Here is a 17,851-nt window from a genome sequence, read left to right as displayed (position 1 = left end):
ATGTGGATTTTGCATTCATTTCTTTGTAGGAAGGGAGGGTTCAGTGCTCCGATTGTCTGAGGGCTTAAGTTGTTTTGGGCACTACATTGAATACACGACATAAACGTGTCAGCTTTTAAAGTAATTAAATAAACTCGTAAAAGATTACTTTCATTTATAATAACAGTAATTTCAAGGATGCCAGGCAATACTTTCCAGTATTTAATACATAAATACCTTCCAGTCATGAAAAAATTAATGGTTTCTTCATGTGTTCCCAGCTTTATGTGGCAATTATTATTGGTATTAAAAAACACACTCCTACATTCAGATACCTAACCCTTCAATTTTGGTAGCCTTTCCCCATGCTTTCTTCAACATAGAAGTTTGTCCTACATTCCTTCTCAAGCCAATGGGCAGCACAGAAATTGTCCATAAAAAATGCAAAAACATTATATAGGGGCTATACTGCAGTTTCGCTGTCACCAAGCACTAAACATATTGAGTAAATATTACTAAAGTGAATGGTGCTAAATTTACCGATGGGAGGCCGAGTCGGCTTGCTGGGATTTAAGCTTGTGACCTGCAGGTCACGGGAGTCGTCAACCTCGAGCCATCATGCTAGTTTATAAAATTCGTGAACATGGAATTGAAAGGCGCCATCTTGAGTAAGACTGTACATTTTGGATCGCATGAGGTTGGCTTAACACTTCACACAGTGAGCATCGCATTACATTACAGGAATAGTTAGTGTAATGCGAGGGCAAGGTATGAGGTGGGGAGGAATCGTTTTCAAAATTTACGCACTGTTGTCAAAAGTAAGTTTTGCCCTAAAACCAGAAAGCCCCCATAACAAAGAGGGGTGCCTGAAGCTCTCTGGTCTGAGGTGTTTGGACTAAGAAAAGGGTCATTTTGTTTATGGGAATGGTTTAAAGCCAGGAGGCTGCAGAGTTTCGTCCAAGAATACCCCTGTGTCTGGCATCCTCATGTAATCCTCATGTAAACCTCAGTGGCTCAAGGGAAACCCCAGAAAACGTGGTGCCCTAGAGACCTTAACACGAGTTAAGCATTGCGGGCCGGTTTGAAATCTTCGTTTGCCACTTTCCAAATTTCAGAATTAATCTGCTGATCGCATGACAAATCTATCCAACTGATTAGTCACATTTCCAAACATCTGTGGCAAATGCATCTCAGTTGTGTGTGTGTGTGTGTGTTTGAATGACAGGCTGTGGTTTTCCTAGTCCCAACTGATGGGTATGGAAGCTGATCTCAAAATTCAGAAGTCACTGATCGGACACCCCAATTAAAAGGTATGAAATTGATTTTGTTGCACAGCCCTATTGCTTCCAATAGCATAGAGAGGAGGGCTTTGGGTTCAGCCCCTTGCTCATGAAGGAATGACTTTTTCTCTCTTAGTTGCCTGTTCTTGATTTGATGGCTTGCTTCACTATTATTTGTTGTGGATGGCTTGCTTCTCTATTGTTTGGTTTGTCCTATCCAGGATCATTTCGCTCTCAATGTTCTACTTAGAGATGTTTTTCTTTGCACGCCATATTGGAAAAGTAAAATGGAAACTGCTGCAATCATAATGCATCGTAGAAATCTTGGAATGAGTTTCCTTTCATAGGAAACCGATCCAAGGCTGACAGCTATGGGAATGGAGGATCCTTCGTGAATATGTTCACATGCTGATACTAACAAGCATTTGCAAAGCCGATAGCTTCGCTATTTAACACCGAGAACTATTGACTTTGCAAGTGCTTGTTAATAAATCCAGTGGCTGCAGGGTAATCCCACCTGAAGTGTGAAACCAGCCAACATGTCAGTTACAGATACATCAGTAGATTTGTCCATGGGCTAAAGCTTGACATACATACATGTTATCCCATTTTCAGCTTCTGCATTATGGTTTGTCTGGTTTTTTTTCTGTTTGCAGTTTATTTGTGATCGGAGCTGCAAAGTGGTTTGGGTAATAAATAATTATGGTTCCCAGTTTTTAATGGTATTTTTTTTTACATTTGCTTCTGTATTTGGCCGTATTTTGTTTGTCGCATCTTTTTAGCATTTATCCATATTCATTTTTGTTGGGTGTAAACATAAATTAGCAACCACAGTACTGAATACTTGATTGACTATTGAAGATACACGGACACATTTGCTGTCCGTAGGATTTTCAGTGCTTGATTTGTAAATTAGGCACAGATTTTAGTACATAAAAGTAGACAACCTCTATAACCAAAACCCACTCTGAATTTCAGTGTAGTGATAATAATAATTAGCAGAAGGAGCGCAAAGTTGGCAATTTGTGCTCCTCTGTGTATTTCAAATAGGTTGCTGAATGTTCACCAGTTACAAAAATCAGGATCTATATCATGGGTACCCGCAAACATTTTCCAGGGGGCCATAAAGTATGGCCTGTCATGTGATTGATGGCAGCAGGGGGTGAGGGATGTAAGATGGGCGTAGGGAAAAACCAAAGCATTTACATATAAAGGCTAAATTCCATATTATGAAAACAGAAATCCTGGGATCAATCCCGGCTTCCCCACTTGACCAAATTGTATGATCGTAGACAATTGTTTTGTTTCACTTTAACTTCTTTTTTAGGTCTCGCCTGGCGTTAGTAGCGGGCATGCGCTGCCCTCGCCATGCAAGGGCTTCTTGGAATCAATACGGATCCCGAAGCTTTCAGAGGCGGACTTGAAGCCCCGCCCATCTTTTTAATTTGCTTGCGTCATCCTCCATGCTAAACGCTGGCTCACGATTGAAAAGGAGGCTTATTAGTCCTCCTTGTTACCGCCCTGTCCTCTTTTGGCCCCGCCCGCCGGGATTGGCTCTCTCACTTGCGGCGTTACACGGTCTCCTTCATTAGCTGGGACACACTCTTTCTTTGTCATTGTGAGCGCGGGCCGCCTGGGTCGCGCTTGTTTAAGTCAGTAACCACTAAGAGGACCGCGCTTGTTTTTTGTTTGTTTTTGCTTGTTATTGAAGTGGCATTTTTAGTTTTTATCATGACGCAGAGACTCGAACCATACGGCGCAAGCTTTACGGTCGTCTAATCTTTCAGCATGCCATGCTCCGGCCAGACTTTGGTGGCATAGCACGTCGAGAGCTCAGAGCAGTCTTTCGCCCTGTTGGCACTCTCCGGTCCCCCTCCTTTCATGCTCATGTAATTTATTAATAATAATTGTAAACGTGTTAAGGTTACCATGTTGTTCCTGCTTACATTTCACATGGTGTATCTTTTATATCTTTTATTGTGGCGGCCGAGCAAAGTTCTGCACGGCGCAACTCACCTGCCTCCATTTTAATAAAAGACTAACTATACTTTAACTCTCAGTGCGGCGCCTAATTCACGAGCGCAGCGCTTTATCTTCTGTCGCTCGGCTGTTACTACCGTTTACCTGTTACAAATGACAGTATTTATTTTAAATTTTCATTTGCATGCCTCCACCCCCACCCCCTCCTTCGCTTTTGTGTCTTCGTGCATGCTTTCTCTTTTGCGCTACACTTATGGTACTGCATGGTGAGAGCTCGGAGCACTCTTCCATACCCCTCACCCAGTGCACCACACTGTTCCGTTTTACAGCTGCAAAAACTTTCAGAATGCCGGGCTCCGGGCCAGACTTTGGTGCCACGACACCGCGAGAGCTCAAAACAGTCTTCCGCCTCCTTGCCCGGCGCACGACACTGCTTCCCTACTAAGTGAAAACAATGCTCAGCCGTTAGTACTCTCCGGCGGATGCCGCACCCGAGCACAGCAGCCAATCGGGTAACTCTCCCCTTGTGGTATCCTTATCTCCAGAAGTCTTCACTGACCCTATTCTACACTTAAGGTGTCCCGCCTGGCAGCTCCAACCCTCCTCTTTTGCTTGTCCTGTGGATGACAAAAAGCTGAACTTTTGGCATCCTTCAGTTGATTCTTTTAGGTTTGTTTGCACACAACTCAAGCTCGAAAAACCCGCAGAGGGTGTCTCTGGTCTGCACTGCAGAAACCCGCAAGCTGTTGCCAGGCAGGGCAGAATGAATATAGAAAATACAGGCAAGTGCACAGACAGCCTGCCCTGATTACAAGATCCTCGTGATATACCGACCCATACGTAAACAAAACTCCTGTTTACACATGGATCAGAATTATGAGTTTAAAGTTATTTAACAAATCCACCGTCGTTATATATCGGCAGGTTAAATCTGAAATTTAACAGAGGAAAACATAAAATATCTACCGTATTGTGTGTTTTTGGCTGGGTTGAATACCAAAATCTGCATGTTATTCCCCATGGACCTGTAACATAACGTACCCCATGGTATTATTTATTAGGGGCGATAAATAACTCCTTAGATCATAATCAGACCCTAAGTAGCTCTTTCATCCAGCCTTGACAAGAACATCTTACTTCATTAGGCACTATACAAATTGAGGGCATTAGCAGTATAGACCAACAAGCATTGAAAATGCAATAGGTTTGGACTTTGATTAAGTTAAAGCCATTTACTTTGCTAATGGTATTGTAGTCTAGCTTTGCATTATTTAGTGTATATTTGTGATATGTTGTAGTTGTATGTAGTTAGAATTGTTTTGTTAGATGTGTTGTAGTTTAAAGCATAGCGTTTCAGATTTCGGAGGTGAATAAATAGAAGAATAGTATGTGTGTTAATTTCGTATAGTGAGTATAACAATAGCATGAGGCAGACGAAAGGGGCGAGGGGAGATATATGCACATATCACAAATATACACCAAATAATGCAAAGCTAGAATACAATACCATTAGCAAAGCATATGGCTTTAACTTAATCAAAGGCGAGACCTATTGCATTTTCAATGCTTTTTTTCATTATTACATACAAGAGGACTTTGAAATACATGACTTCAAGGATGTGCACTGCACGAAACCTTGTGTTTTTTTACCTTCTAAACTATAATGTTATCCATGTTTAAGAGGAACCCTGGCCACTCGAATGGTAAACATAACTGACTTGCCTCTTAGCTCACTATTTGCACTGTTGCCAGGGTGGGGGAAGCATGAATGTTTCTAAATTCATCTTTGCAAACTATCAAAAATAAAAATACATTCTCAACACACTGATATTGTTGCCACATCTTTAAAAAAGGAAGGTGTTCCTAAATGTAAGTGGTGCACGACACACTGCCCCTTTAACATATTTCTCAACGTTTGTGCAGAGTTGATTAACAGCAGCCCAGGGCCCAAGGTCTGAATGTAAAGGTCAGGAGGCCGATACATTGAGTATCCCTGATCTATATCAATAACATATTTTTAAAATGAAAAACACCTCTTGAGAACATTTCAAAACAATTGTGCCACTCGGTAAAGAAACGTGTGTGTTCTGTGAGTGCAACAGATCATGCGTGTGGTGCTACTTATGTTAGATCTGTTTTAGGTCTGGTCCAGGGACGGCTTTGGTTATTGTTATGCCTCATGTAAGTAAAAAATGTATAAATACATTGGGGGTTTTTGTTCAGCCTCCATTATCCACTGGACTGTTTAACTATCATTCACATTTTGCTACCACCAAGGGTCAGTGGGTCAGTCTACTAAAGCCGTTGGCTGTCTTGCACTGCGAAGGAAGTTCTTGACCTGATCACATGTGCACATACACTTGCAATGCGAACTGGTGGTCCAATAACTTGTTGATTTTTGTTATTTCTATTCCGTATTCTTTGGTGGTATCATTTTTTTATAATTGTTTTGTTTTTATACCGTTTTCATGTTATATCAATTCAAAGACAAATGTACAGTTCCAATAAGAACCTTATCTTCCTCTGACATGCATTAAAATTAAAGAGGGTTTCTAAGTCTGTTCTCAGTATGCATGCCTGCTAGCAAGCACCCATCGGGTTCTATTAAAAGTATGTGTTTTTTTTTTTAAGCATTATTTCAAAAGCACATGGCCACCACATTAGGTGACCTGTTTTCCTATTCTTTTCTATTTTTGTTCTATTTGCATTCAATAAAAAAAATACATAATTGCACCAGATTGAAAAGGTCAGGCCTTTTGGCTTTGCAAATGCTAGTTTTCTTAAGACCATCTCTGACTTAGGCCTACAACTACCTGAACAGGTAACCTGTCAAAATGATAACGTGGAAATGCAGACATTTGAAAAAGTAACACTGCAAAACAACTTTTACAAAAGCATTGACTCCAAAAGGCTTACCACCAAAGTTTCAAACGGTAAAAACAATCTCCATACAAAAATGTCCACCTCCAGCTAATCCTAGTATCTAACTACAAAAGCCATCCACAATTTCAAGACCAACCAATGCAATGCACCCCTCAGTTCATGCCAGCGTGCCTCTGCAGATGCATCACTTCACACCATGCGGAAAAGGGGAATGGGGCACAATTCGGAGGTTAATCCAATGTTCTTTAAGATCCTTCATAGCATATGAACCCTGGGCAACAGGTGTTTCGCAATAGCATACCTCTAATCCAGAGCCACAAATAACTGTGATTCAGTCGCTAAAAGTAGGCATATACACATACCATTAAATTCCCTATTAAAAAACATGATTCGAGAAAGCCAATCAAGCAGATTCTTCATACACTACTGACTACATCTGCAACTTTAGGGAATATGTACAAGCCCCTATCGCCACTACAACGTCACTTTTATCGACGTTGTGGTGGCGATAGGGGCTGTTCCTTACGTACAAGGCAGCGTTAAACACTGCCTTGCACATAAGGCCCCCTTTCACGCTATGGTTAGCGTGAAAGGGGTGGATAGTGGGTGTTGCAGTGGCAACACCCATTCATTTTGATGCTGCCCCCTGTATACATAGGTGCCGCCGTACATAGGAGGCATCGCCAAAATAAAGACCAGGAAAATCCTTAAATTATGAGTCCGTATCTCTGCACAGATCAATGACGTGTACGCAAAAACTGCCAGGGCTGGGGTCAAAAATTATGTTGATCCATATTTTAGAAGTCTCTATTTAACAGATTTTGAGCGGGAAAGTTGGTCAAATCTGCTCTGCCGCTCAAGAGCATATTAAGCTATTTTTGCAGTATGGTTTCGTCTGGACCCACGAGCTTACCTCAGGTTTTTACAAGCCCGTCTGCTTCTGAGAGACTATTGTCTCATGCTTGTGTTGGCACCTCTCAAACCACTGCCCGATCTTGTTACCTATGGCCCATCCCTGTCTGGCCCAGGGAGTCCCGTTTCAAGCTGCCTTTGTCTTATCTGATCCTTTTCCACTTCACATTTCACATTAACAGTATAGATTTATCACTCTAGGCCTTCTGCATCTGACTGTCTGGGGGAAGGAAGGGCTGAAGGCTGTAATCCGATCAGAAGGTTTCCATGTCTTCAGATGGATGGAAGTGGGGAAAATATGAAAAGTCACTGCTTGGACAAATTATACGTCCCAAGGTTTTTTTGTTGTTGCAAAACTAGGCGAAATGAATTACTCACCATTTAGGGTTTGTTTATAAAGATCTCCTGTATTTGATTGTAAATTACCTCCTGTTACTCTTTTCTTTTTTTGGGGGGAGTCATCTTTGTTTTGGTAAGCGTGAATGTGGGTCCTGGTTTGGGTCCGTAGCGAAGCACAATCAGAGTCCTACATCCTCGGGTGGTTTTGTGATCTCTTTTTATGTTCGGGGGGGGGGGGGTTATTTGATGGTCCTGGAGCACTGGACCAAGGCAGCTTAATTTGCGGGGGGGTGCTTCTACAAAATATGAGAAAATACACGTGTAAACGATAGAAGTTGAATGTTTATAGGAAGGGCATCTTTATATTCCTGAATGATGTAATATTAACCCGTTCGACGCGCATGAAGGAACTGTTTCATCATGCACGTCGGTTGCGCTGTGCGCATGACGGAACCGTTCCATCATGGACCCGCCCGCGCACGGAACCTTCAGTGTGGCGCGGAAATCCGCGCCGCGCTGAAGGGGTTAACAGACGGCACATTACAGCAAACTCAAAACACGCAATGCTTACATTGTGCTTCATGTGTCCTTCGAGGATGCAGGGTCACCGAATAGCTCCTATTTGTCCTGCAGCATTGAAAGGCTGTAGAGCATTTTTCTACTAATCCTCACAGATGCAGGGCGTTAGAGTCCCTCCTTCTAGAGATATACACCAAAGACTTCCTTCAGTAGGGGTGCACAGGCATAGTCTTCCTTCTATCTGTACCATACAAATGCACAGTTTTAGAGTACCTCCCACAAGTCCTCTGCAACGCGAGGGCTTACAGTACTTTCCAGCTATATTTCAGGGATGCATGGTCATACAGTACCCCAGATATGTCTCTCAGGCATGGGAGGCCTAACCACTTTGGATCTGTCCTGCAGGTATGCATGGTCATAAAGTACCCTCCACCTGTCCTCGATGAATGCAAGGCCATAGAGCAGACTACCTTTTATATCTGCCTCCTTTTGTCTTCCAGGCATTCATGGTCATAAAGTATCTTCCATCTGTCCTCAAGGGATGCAAGGCTATGGAGTACCTTCTAATGGGCCTCTCTCCATTTGACCTCCAGATATGAATGGTCATAAAGCCCTTACCATCTGTCCTCAAGGGTTGCAAAGCGATAGAGTTCCTTCTAAAGTGCCTCAATCGAACCTCCAGGTATGCATGGTCATAAAGCACCTTCCATCTGTCCCCATGGAATGCAAGGCCTTAGAGTAGAGTACATTTTATATACATTCCTGCTTTTGACCTCTAGGTATGTATGGTCATAAAATACCTTCCATGTGTACTCCAGGGATTAAAGGTCATAGAGCACCTTCCAGTGCTCCATTTGAGCTGGTGGTTTCCGGTGCTCGACACCAGCACTTAAGCATCAACACCGGTGCTTATTACACAAACTCAACCCAAAAGTAGTGGAGCGCTTTTCATGAGCACCAGTTAAGGACACATTCATTTTTGTTAGGGACAGGGAGATTAAGTGATTTGCCCAGAATCACATGATGTTGAGCCTATGCCTAGACTGGAACCCTGTTCCCCAGCTCCATGGTTAGTAGTTAGTTCTGTAAGAGGAGCAATGGGCTGGTGCCATTGCCTCCTGCTGAGAGCCCTGGCACTTACTTTTTCACAAATTACCCAATGGCACCTTCTACATATTCCTCTTTTTGTCCTCCTGGTATGCATGGTCATACAGTTCCGTCTGTTTGCTCTCCAGGGAAATATGGCCATACAGTCCTTTAAACTGTTCCGCTTAGATGCATGGCCACAGGGTAGATCCATATGTCTTTGCAGAATTCTTTGACACCAAATAGTCCAATCCATCACTCAGGGATGAAAGGCATAACAGTACCGTTATCCTGCGCTCTAGGGACACAATCGTATGAGCATGGTTCTTTAAGGTTCATGTTCCAGTCAATGGCTCCTGGCTTCTTTCCGTCGGATAACTGGCCTCTGTTAGGCCTGGCTACACGTCTTAAGATTGGGGATAATTGATCACATTAAGGATCGGGGACCCAAAACCCCATCTATTGCCGCACATCCAGATCTGCACTACTATAGGACTGGGCCCCTATAGTTTGAGATCGCCATGGCATTTTTTCTGCTTTGGAGTGTTGGTCATGTTCGATCGATGATCAGCGAATCGACAGGGGGTCCTGGCTTCTGGCTTGATCTGATGTAGTCACCAGCAGAGTTTAATGGCAAAAACCTCCCTGTTAATTTCATACTTTCAACATGTTAAATGTGCCTAAGGCATTGGGCGAAAAGACCTGTCCCAAGCCCTATTCTGAGCATGACACTAAACGAGATCTAATGAGAACTAAGTGAGAACTAATCCTTTGCACAGACCTGCCAGAAGTGGGGGCCATCTAATTAGCTCAGAAGTAGGCCTTTGAGGTTCTCACATGTTTTCAGGGGGGGGGGGGGCATTAAGATGATGGTGGAGTGTCTTCAGCTCCTGATCTCAAAATAAAAACATATGGAAATCAAAGATATAGATTAAGGCATAAACAATATGTTTAATATAGTTATTTATGGTCAAGCATTCATATATCCATATATGGATGCGTGCTGGGATTGCAAAATTCGTGTAAAGGATAGAAAGTGATCAATTACAAATTGTGCGCCGCAAAATGAATATAGTCTGTTCGTACTTCTTCTATAGCGTTTTCTTAATGACCTACTTCAACGCCGATCATCAACCTAGGCAGAATTAAGCACTCGCTTCACTCGCCCTGCTGGGATTCAAACCTATGAACTGTAGCATGTTGACTAGTGATGTCTGTAGCAGGCGCTCAACCCTGTGAGCTACCTGGTGAGGTAAGGCAAAATGGCACCAAAACCTCGGATTCAATTTGACCAATTGCATATCTTCTCCCATTTCGAGCGCTAGAAATTCATTTTCTTTTTAACCAGGGCCACGTTCTCCTTAACCCTGCCCTGCCTATTATGCGTGCAGGGTCAGCTTTGGCATTGGGATCGGCCTACTCCAAGGAACCATCATGCCCAGTCCTTCTTTTATCCCAATGAATAGCGGCCTTCCACTTGACACAACACCACGTGACACGCACGCCGCATCTCCGCCATATCTGTTTTTTTTTTTATTATTTACGCCCGGGGGCAAACAGTGAGGGAAAACCACTGCAACGCACAATAGGCCCCAGTGTGCGTCTTGGCGCCAACAGCTGTCCTCCGTGGACTGCGGTGCTTATAGGAGGCGCGCGGCGAAGGCCTAGGATCGCTTCTGTTATTTTCTTTGCTCTTTGCTCTTCGCTCTTCTTGTTAGACAGCATTTTATGCCTCAGAGCCCAGTTCTGTATTTTCCCAGCCGTTGGTTCCACTGCAGGCCGTTGTTTACCTTGGCACAGTCCTATTTGTCAAGAAGGCGCACGAATGTAGTAACCTCATCCCGTGCATTTTTTGTCCGTTTCTGTGCCTGTGAAATCATGTAAGAGCGGCGCGTGCGTGTTAGGGGTTTGCTTATGGAACACGTGAGACAGCCCCCAACCGGGTCAGTTATATGGTGCGCAGCCTCCGAAGGGCTGCATAAAACGGGGATGCGGACTTTACTTCTATTTCAGTTTGTTTTACAGGTCAGAATCTTAACCTATGTAAAGTAGGCAATGAATGCATCAAGTGCCCCCCACCAGCATCGGGGCCGCTGATCACCAGCCTATGCCCCCTCGGCTTCCCCTATCCATGGCTGGCGCCCCCATAACATGGCCGACGGTAACACATCTTGGTGGTGGAGCAAACTGACTAGAGGTGCCTGGGACTACTATGGGAATGTGTGCTTTTAGAGTCCAAAAATAAGCTTGCAGTCATCGATTTTTGGTTTGAACTACGAGGACCCAACAACTTTCCCAGGAATTTATATTGGGATAAAAGTGTCACGGAAATGTCACAAATCACACGCATTTCAGTATTAGTATACTATGATGTGGGAATATTCTGTTAGGCTTGTACTGATGGGCCAGTTAAACTGATCTACAAAGTTACCATTCTCACTCACCTTTTAAAAAACTTTTATTAATCAACTTTTGCCATTTTTAATTGTGCCTTGCCTTTGTGATTGGCTTGTGTTCTGCTAAAAGAACATTCATATAATATTTGAACAAACAAATCCACTGTTTAGTTTTTGGCGTGGCAATATTATATTTACTCTGCTTGGGCACTCGGTGACTGCCATTAATAATCCGCACTATACTGTCCGACCTTCCAGTGAGTGACCAAGCTTCAAGGGCACTCATTTATATAGTGCAGCAATGTATTATATAGATAACCATGACATTGACGATCTTCCAGACAGGCTTTGTATTTTGTTGATGTCTTATGAGATAACCCTATACCACGGGTTCATTTAAAAAGGAAGGGTGCTGCAGAGTTTTAAAATATATTTAATGATTCTTCAAGACAGCCAAGTACACCTTGCTAAATCTGGGATGGAGAAATCCCGGGGTACCTCAAGATGGCGGTGTAGATGCCAGCTTCTAAAGACTCCTGGAGTCCAGACCCCCAAATGTATTTGTTTTGAGCCCAAGTGTCAGACAGGACTGTTCACATTTTTTATCCTGGCCAGCTCAATTCCCTGCCAGGTATCTGCTTTCAGAAAGACCGGCTGATGGTTAGCAAACGTAAAGAGGGTTGGTGGAGTCCAGATACACATAAGGCTGCAATTGCCTGATAATTCACAATCACCAGAGCTTAGGCAGCAAAGCATTATCACGTTAAACTCAGGACATTTGTTTTACTCCTTAAAAAACAACCCTTTAAAATGTAGCAAGCAAACTAACCCCTCTCCGGTTAAGAAATGCTTTCATTTTAAGGTATTTATAGGGCATCCTACATCTCAACAAACGGAAAAGATGCAATACATAAATCACTTTTAAATGCGCCCTTCGCGTTTTAGTTTGTCATAATTATTAGTTTTATCATATTTATATGGTGCTCAAAACAGACGAGACTGCTTCAAAGTAGTAATAAAAACAAACAGAATCCTAAGGCTCGGAGATCCCAGTATGCAAACCTTGCCCCACGGCGCACTGTCTACAGTGTATCTCACATAAATGCATTTGACATGATTCGTCGTCACCTATAACATGTTGAATTACAACTAGGGAGGATAGCAGCACTTTACGGCTTCATAAAGCAGCACTTGTCGTTTGTTTTATTGCATGGCAGATATGGCTGTTTTTAGAGGCATTCTTTTAAAATATAGGTTCATGCAGTGCCTAAAACATTCTCTGCTTTACAGTTACTGTAGAAGGGCCCGGCTGTGTGGTTTACTAATCAAAAACATATATGGTATATGCATATATTTTAAGTTCAATTACACTACAGTTAACCTCATTATAGGTATGGTTAAGAGTTATAAAACAAAAACACTTGACATTTGCAAGCTATTGTTAGCTGCACGATCAACGACTTGTTTCACGAAGACCAAAATTCGGGCTCCTGATTGGCTAGTCTGCCGTAGATGCGTTGGCCTTACCATCTTCAGGCCAAAAAGTTCTCTCGAGCTTTGTCTGGCTTAGGCATGCCGCGTCATGGGTAGTTTGTCCAGTTCTCAGCACCAAACCTGGATTAGTGTTTCATTTTAGAGGCTTCGTGTGTGTACAGCACCATGCTTTGCTTTGGAGGCCTTGAAATATATTAATTTGACCCTTACTGCCAGGGACAGTCTAGGCCAGCTATTAACCGCGCCTAAAGTCTCAAATAAAACCACCTTGGAACAAGGGGCCTGTGTAAGCCTGCCGCCGTTTTAGCCATGCCTTGCATAGGTCCTATTAAACGGCTCACCTAGACTTCACATTGCGGCTTGGCACATTTCCATCGCCAGCGAGCTCGTGCGCGCTGCCTGCCCCCATTCTCGGAAATGCGCATGCGCGTACGTGAACACGTCAGGGGCTTGTTGCTGCAAGGCCCCGCCGAAAAGAACGCGACGTGTCCAGTCGTGACCTTCAACCCCTTAATGTGAGCACTCATTTGGAGTCGCACAGGGCTGTATTCATTAGCTAGAAAACGGTATGTGCATATTAAAATGGAAAGCTAATAATATTCGACATTTATAAAGCTGGCTTCATTGGACCGCACTGGGCTGGAGAAGGGGAGTGAAGCTGTCCCCTCTTCTGCTGTGGTACTCGTGGTCCTTGTTTAAATAAGATATGTTGGACTTTAGATTTGCGCTAGGGGAGTGACAACGATATCTGTTTCTAAAATATCTCACTTTTAAGGGATGTAATAGCACATTGTGTTTATTTGCAGCTCATCGGGAGATCAGCATGCTGTTAGAGAAACTGTTAGGGCGTACCTGTTATTGGCTCTAATTTGTCTATATATGCTGGCTAGCGCTTAGTTGCCTATTGTTATGTTGCAGCGCTGTGCAACTAAGAACCCACGTCTAGACAGAAGGGAAAACCGAGGGAAGTCGTCTATTGTGCTTAATTTGTTTAAAAAACCCCAGATAAGCCCACCACTGCTGCTGCCGAATGCCAGGGTTGCCGGATACCAAGGCTGCCTGTCTAGTCTATATTCCACCTCAGAACTCTCTTCCAACACCCTACTTCCTCTCTCCATGGCTCCATCTTGGAGGTTGTACTTTGTCACATTTTCTTCTTGTTTTTTCCTCTCTCTTTCTTGCTCTGGGTCAAAGTTTGAAGTGAAAAATAAGTGCCTTGGCGCAACCGGTTCAAACTTTTCTGCTGCCCTCTCCAATGGGCAAATTCCCACTGCCTTGCCCAGACTTTTTTTTTAAAGACATACGGGCCTGCTCTTTCCTTTTATGACTGCCGCCGACTGACTTCCTGTACAAGCCCAGACATTTTATTATGTGGCACAGGCAGGGCTTAAAGTGGGCTGGGTCCTGCCGGTGCTCTGCACCGGCAGTTCTAAAAAGCAGGTGCTGAAACGGGTGCCTATCGGGCGCCTATCGGGCTCTCCATTTTTAGGTCTCGCCTGACCCAGCGCATGCGCTGGTCTGGTGAGACTTATTGAGAGGGCTCCAAAAAGTGCTACCAGGCCAGCCTAGAGCTACAGTGCATGTGCGCGGGCGCGCGCTTTACCGCGATTACTTTCACTTTCGCGGCCGCTTTGCATAGCCAATAGGTCTCGGTTTTGGGACCTTATAAGTATTTAGTTATGCAACTGTTGCATAGCTAAACACTAATAAGGTCCCAAAGGCGAGACCTATTGGCTATGCCAATGCTTGTTGACCTTACCCTCGGTGAAAAAAATGTATCTTAACTCTGCAGCAGTCCCATCCTTCACTGCTTTTGATGGAACTTCAAAGAGCATTGCTTTAGTTCTTTCAGTCTCCTTACAGAACTGAAGCATTTTCAATATTCTATACAACGCAGCCATAGTTGTTGCTTATTTATCTTCTGCAAATAACAACCAAAGACAAAGCCAATAGTGCTGGCTTGTTGTGGGTGTATTTTATATGTGGATGTAATTACAGAAGCAGCAACGTTTTACTCAGGCGGCACACTATGCAAAGCACAGGTTTTTAGCTTAGGTGTTTTTAAGCCACGCCCTTAATCACATTCACCACGCCCCTTTGAGAGACTCCGAAGCTTTTTTTTTACACTACTTAAGCCCCATGGCACAGGTGAACCTCAGTGGTGGTGTCATCCGTATGGCGCTTGGATCAAACTATGTGGCAGTAACACGTTAACAGTTTATGTAAATTTGGAGCTGTTTGAGGTGGAAAAAAACCTTGTTTGTTAAAATCTGTAAATTATGAGGATAATGGATTATGTGACGTGCAGCAAATCTATAGTTATGCGGAAAACGTTCAGGCCAACGATTACCATAATTCCAGTGTCCCTGCGTTTAGGTATCCGGGTAATTTCAGGGTTTGGGAGGGTACAATTGAGAGCTCTGGAGCGAGTGTGAGTTTTTCACAGTGTATGTATTTGCGGCATTTGTCGCACAAACCATCATCTACTGCATAATCTGCAGATGTTAACAAAAAAAAATTTGTTTCTAGCTCAAACTAATCAAAAGTTACAAAAAACGTGGGGACGTATTCACGTGCAATGGAAGCCCCTTCGCAAAGGTTAACTGGTCACCTTTCAGTTGTCTATTTCTGTATTTGGTGGTTACACTGGTACTAATAAGGTAAAATCTTTGCCCAGATAGTAGTAGCATGTGTAAAAATTACAAAATAATGAAGTAATACTATCCCAAAATGTGTCACACCATGTCGCATAATTTGACTTTTATTACCACGTAATCTGGTGTTCACTTGCCGCATAATTCTACTGGCCCTGGTCATAAATTGTTCAAACAACAGATGTTCACCCAGTCCTCAGCCGCTCTACAGGTGTCTGGTCACGTATGGGCCAGTTGTAATGCATGCCCTTTCGCGTACCCCTTCAGAGCATATGGCCCTGCATCAAACTGAAGTGAAAATGAGGATGTAAAATGCAACATTTTAGCTATTTTTAGGTCTCGGCTAGTGTAGGCTGCACACATGCACAGTCTCGCTGGCGAGATTTTATGTTTTTGGGTAGCTTTCACTAGCGGGGTTTAGGCCCCACCCCTCTTTTCCATTGGCAGGCGTCGCCGTTTATAATAAACGGTGGCCAGCCATTGGAAAAGAGCTTCCAGTGACGTACACTTTTCTCTTTTAGAGCCGTCCCAGTTGGACTGGCTCGTCTGACTTCCTGCTGGCGTAAAAAGTTTCTTATCTTCTTTATGGGGCAAAACAGATGGCCCCATAAAGAAGATAATAAACCTTTTACGCCAGCACGGCAGTCCGTCCAAGTGGGACGGCTCCAAAAGAGAAATGTCTCTGTCGAGTACAGGCACGCGCAACTCCATCCTGGGCGCCCTCGTCGACTTTCACCCCGGTCATTTGGAAATTGCGGTGCACTGAGGCGCGAAAGCCCATGGCTACACTTTTTATTTTTTTGCGTATTTGGTTCTCACTCACCGATTCTGCAAAAGTCATATCTCTGTAACGTTTCCTTTCCAACCTGAAATAAGGAATGAGATGAAAAGATGCCTTCCCGTATGATGGAGTCCTCCCCCCCCCCCCCCCGCTCAGTGTTAAAGTTAAAAAATAAACGATTGCGGTGTCCTGCAAGAGAAACTTTAATTTCTCTGGCGCGGCGTGTTGCGGCTTGAGCTTCACAATCAAACCCCCCCACGTCTCCCCCTCCCTCGACCACAGCACCCCAGCACAAGCCTGGCAGGCCCTTAAAAGGCTCCGGAGCGGGCACCAGCCCATGGGGGTCCTACGCCATGTGCTGAAACAGCTGCTCCGAGGCGTCTGGGCAGACGCAGGTCCAAACAAAGGGAGGAAAGAGGGTGAAAACAACACACACACGACCCCCTCCCAGGCCGAGCTGCTGTTCACCCCTGTCCAGGGGCGCTTCAACGCCCTTCATTGGAAACTCAAAGTAGCCCCCAAACAAAACCAGCAGCAAAAAACATACAGCCCGAAAACTCAAAGCGAATATCACACGCTCCGGCGGGCCGTAATACCCCGCTAAAGCCTGACACGGGAATAATTATCAAGGGGCCGTTTAGCCTGGTTTGTAGGGGTGGGGACGTCTCTCCCCCTTTTTTTAATTAAACAAAGTAACTTTCCCAGCGGATTAAGGGAAAGGATAAAGGTGTGATAACATTTTAGGAATTTGTTACCCTACCTGAAAAAGACTTTTCTTCCCGGACAGTGGGGTAAACATCAAGGGACTGTCTTCTGTAAACACCCCCCTGCGGGTGACGTGGCCTTTCCAGCTGGCTGGCTCTTTCGAGTAGTGCATGGTTCTCTTAGTGCAGCATGGCCACCCCGACATTGTAAGATGTGTTCCCTCGGAGGACGAGGTGTCCCCTCCGACCAACAACAGAGGCGAGCATTTGCTGGTTTGTTTCTTGTATTAGTTAGATTACCACAGTCCTTATCAAGCGTTTGATTGATTAGTAATGCCTGCCGGTCAGAGTCAATCGAAGGCAGCGGTAAAGCTAAATATGCGCTTGAGACAATCTAAGTCTGGGCGGCCAAAACGGGGCACTTTGTATATAAGGTCACCGGATAACTTCATGTTCCCCACTCTTACATTGTTTTAAGATGCCGATTTGTTTCAGCTGAAATTAATCTAGTCTGAACTCCCAGAATTTGAGGTTGTGGCCTAACGGCCAGAGTTGGGGAACAAGGATCGAGCATCGGCGTTGGCTCAACATCCCGTGATTCTGGGCAAATCACTTAATCTCCCTACCAACAAGCATTAAAAATGCAATAGATCTCGTCTTTGATTAAGTTAAAGCCGTTTGCTTTGCTATAGAATACCATTAGCAAAGCAAATGGCTTGAACTTAATCAAAGGCGAGACCTATTGCATTTTCAAAGCTTGTTTTCAGGATCTTTTCTGGGGAGGGACTCCCTCGGCCCTCTTATCAGACACGACGTGCTTGCTCGCTATACTTCCACTTTAGTT

At 44.1% G+C, this 17,851-nt stretch overlaps 1 protein-coding gene across 1 annotated transcript in view; it reads left to right on the top strand.

The window, feature by feature from the left end:
* Positions 1–17,851, top strand: part of LOC146796246 (tumor necrosis factor receptor superfamily member 16-like) — a 70,097-nt gene that overhangs the window by 14,760 nt on the left and 37,486 nt on the right. The gene's annotated exons all lie outside the window — the stretch shown is intronic.

The sequence above is a fragment of the Triturus cristatus genome, chromosome 10, assembly GCF_964204655.1.
Source record: "Triturus cristatus chromosome 10, aTriCri1.1, whole genome shotgun sequence".
NCBI classification, from domain to species: Eukaryota; Metazoa; Chordata; class Amphibia; order Caudata; family Salamandridae; genus Triturus; species Triturus cristatus.
This window is presented reverse-complemented; position numbering and strand designations above follow the sequence as displayed.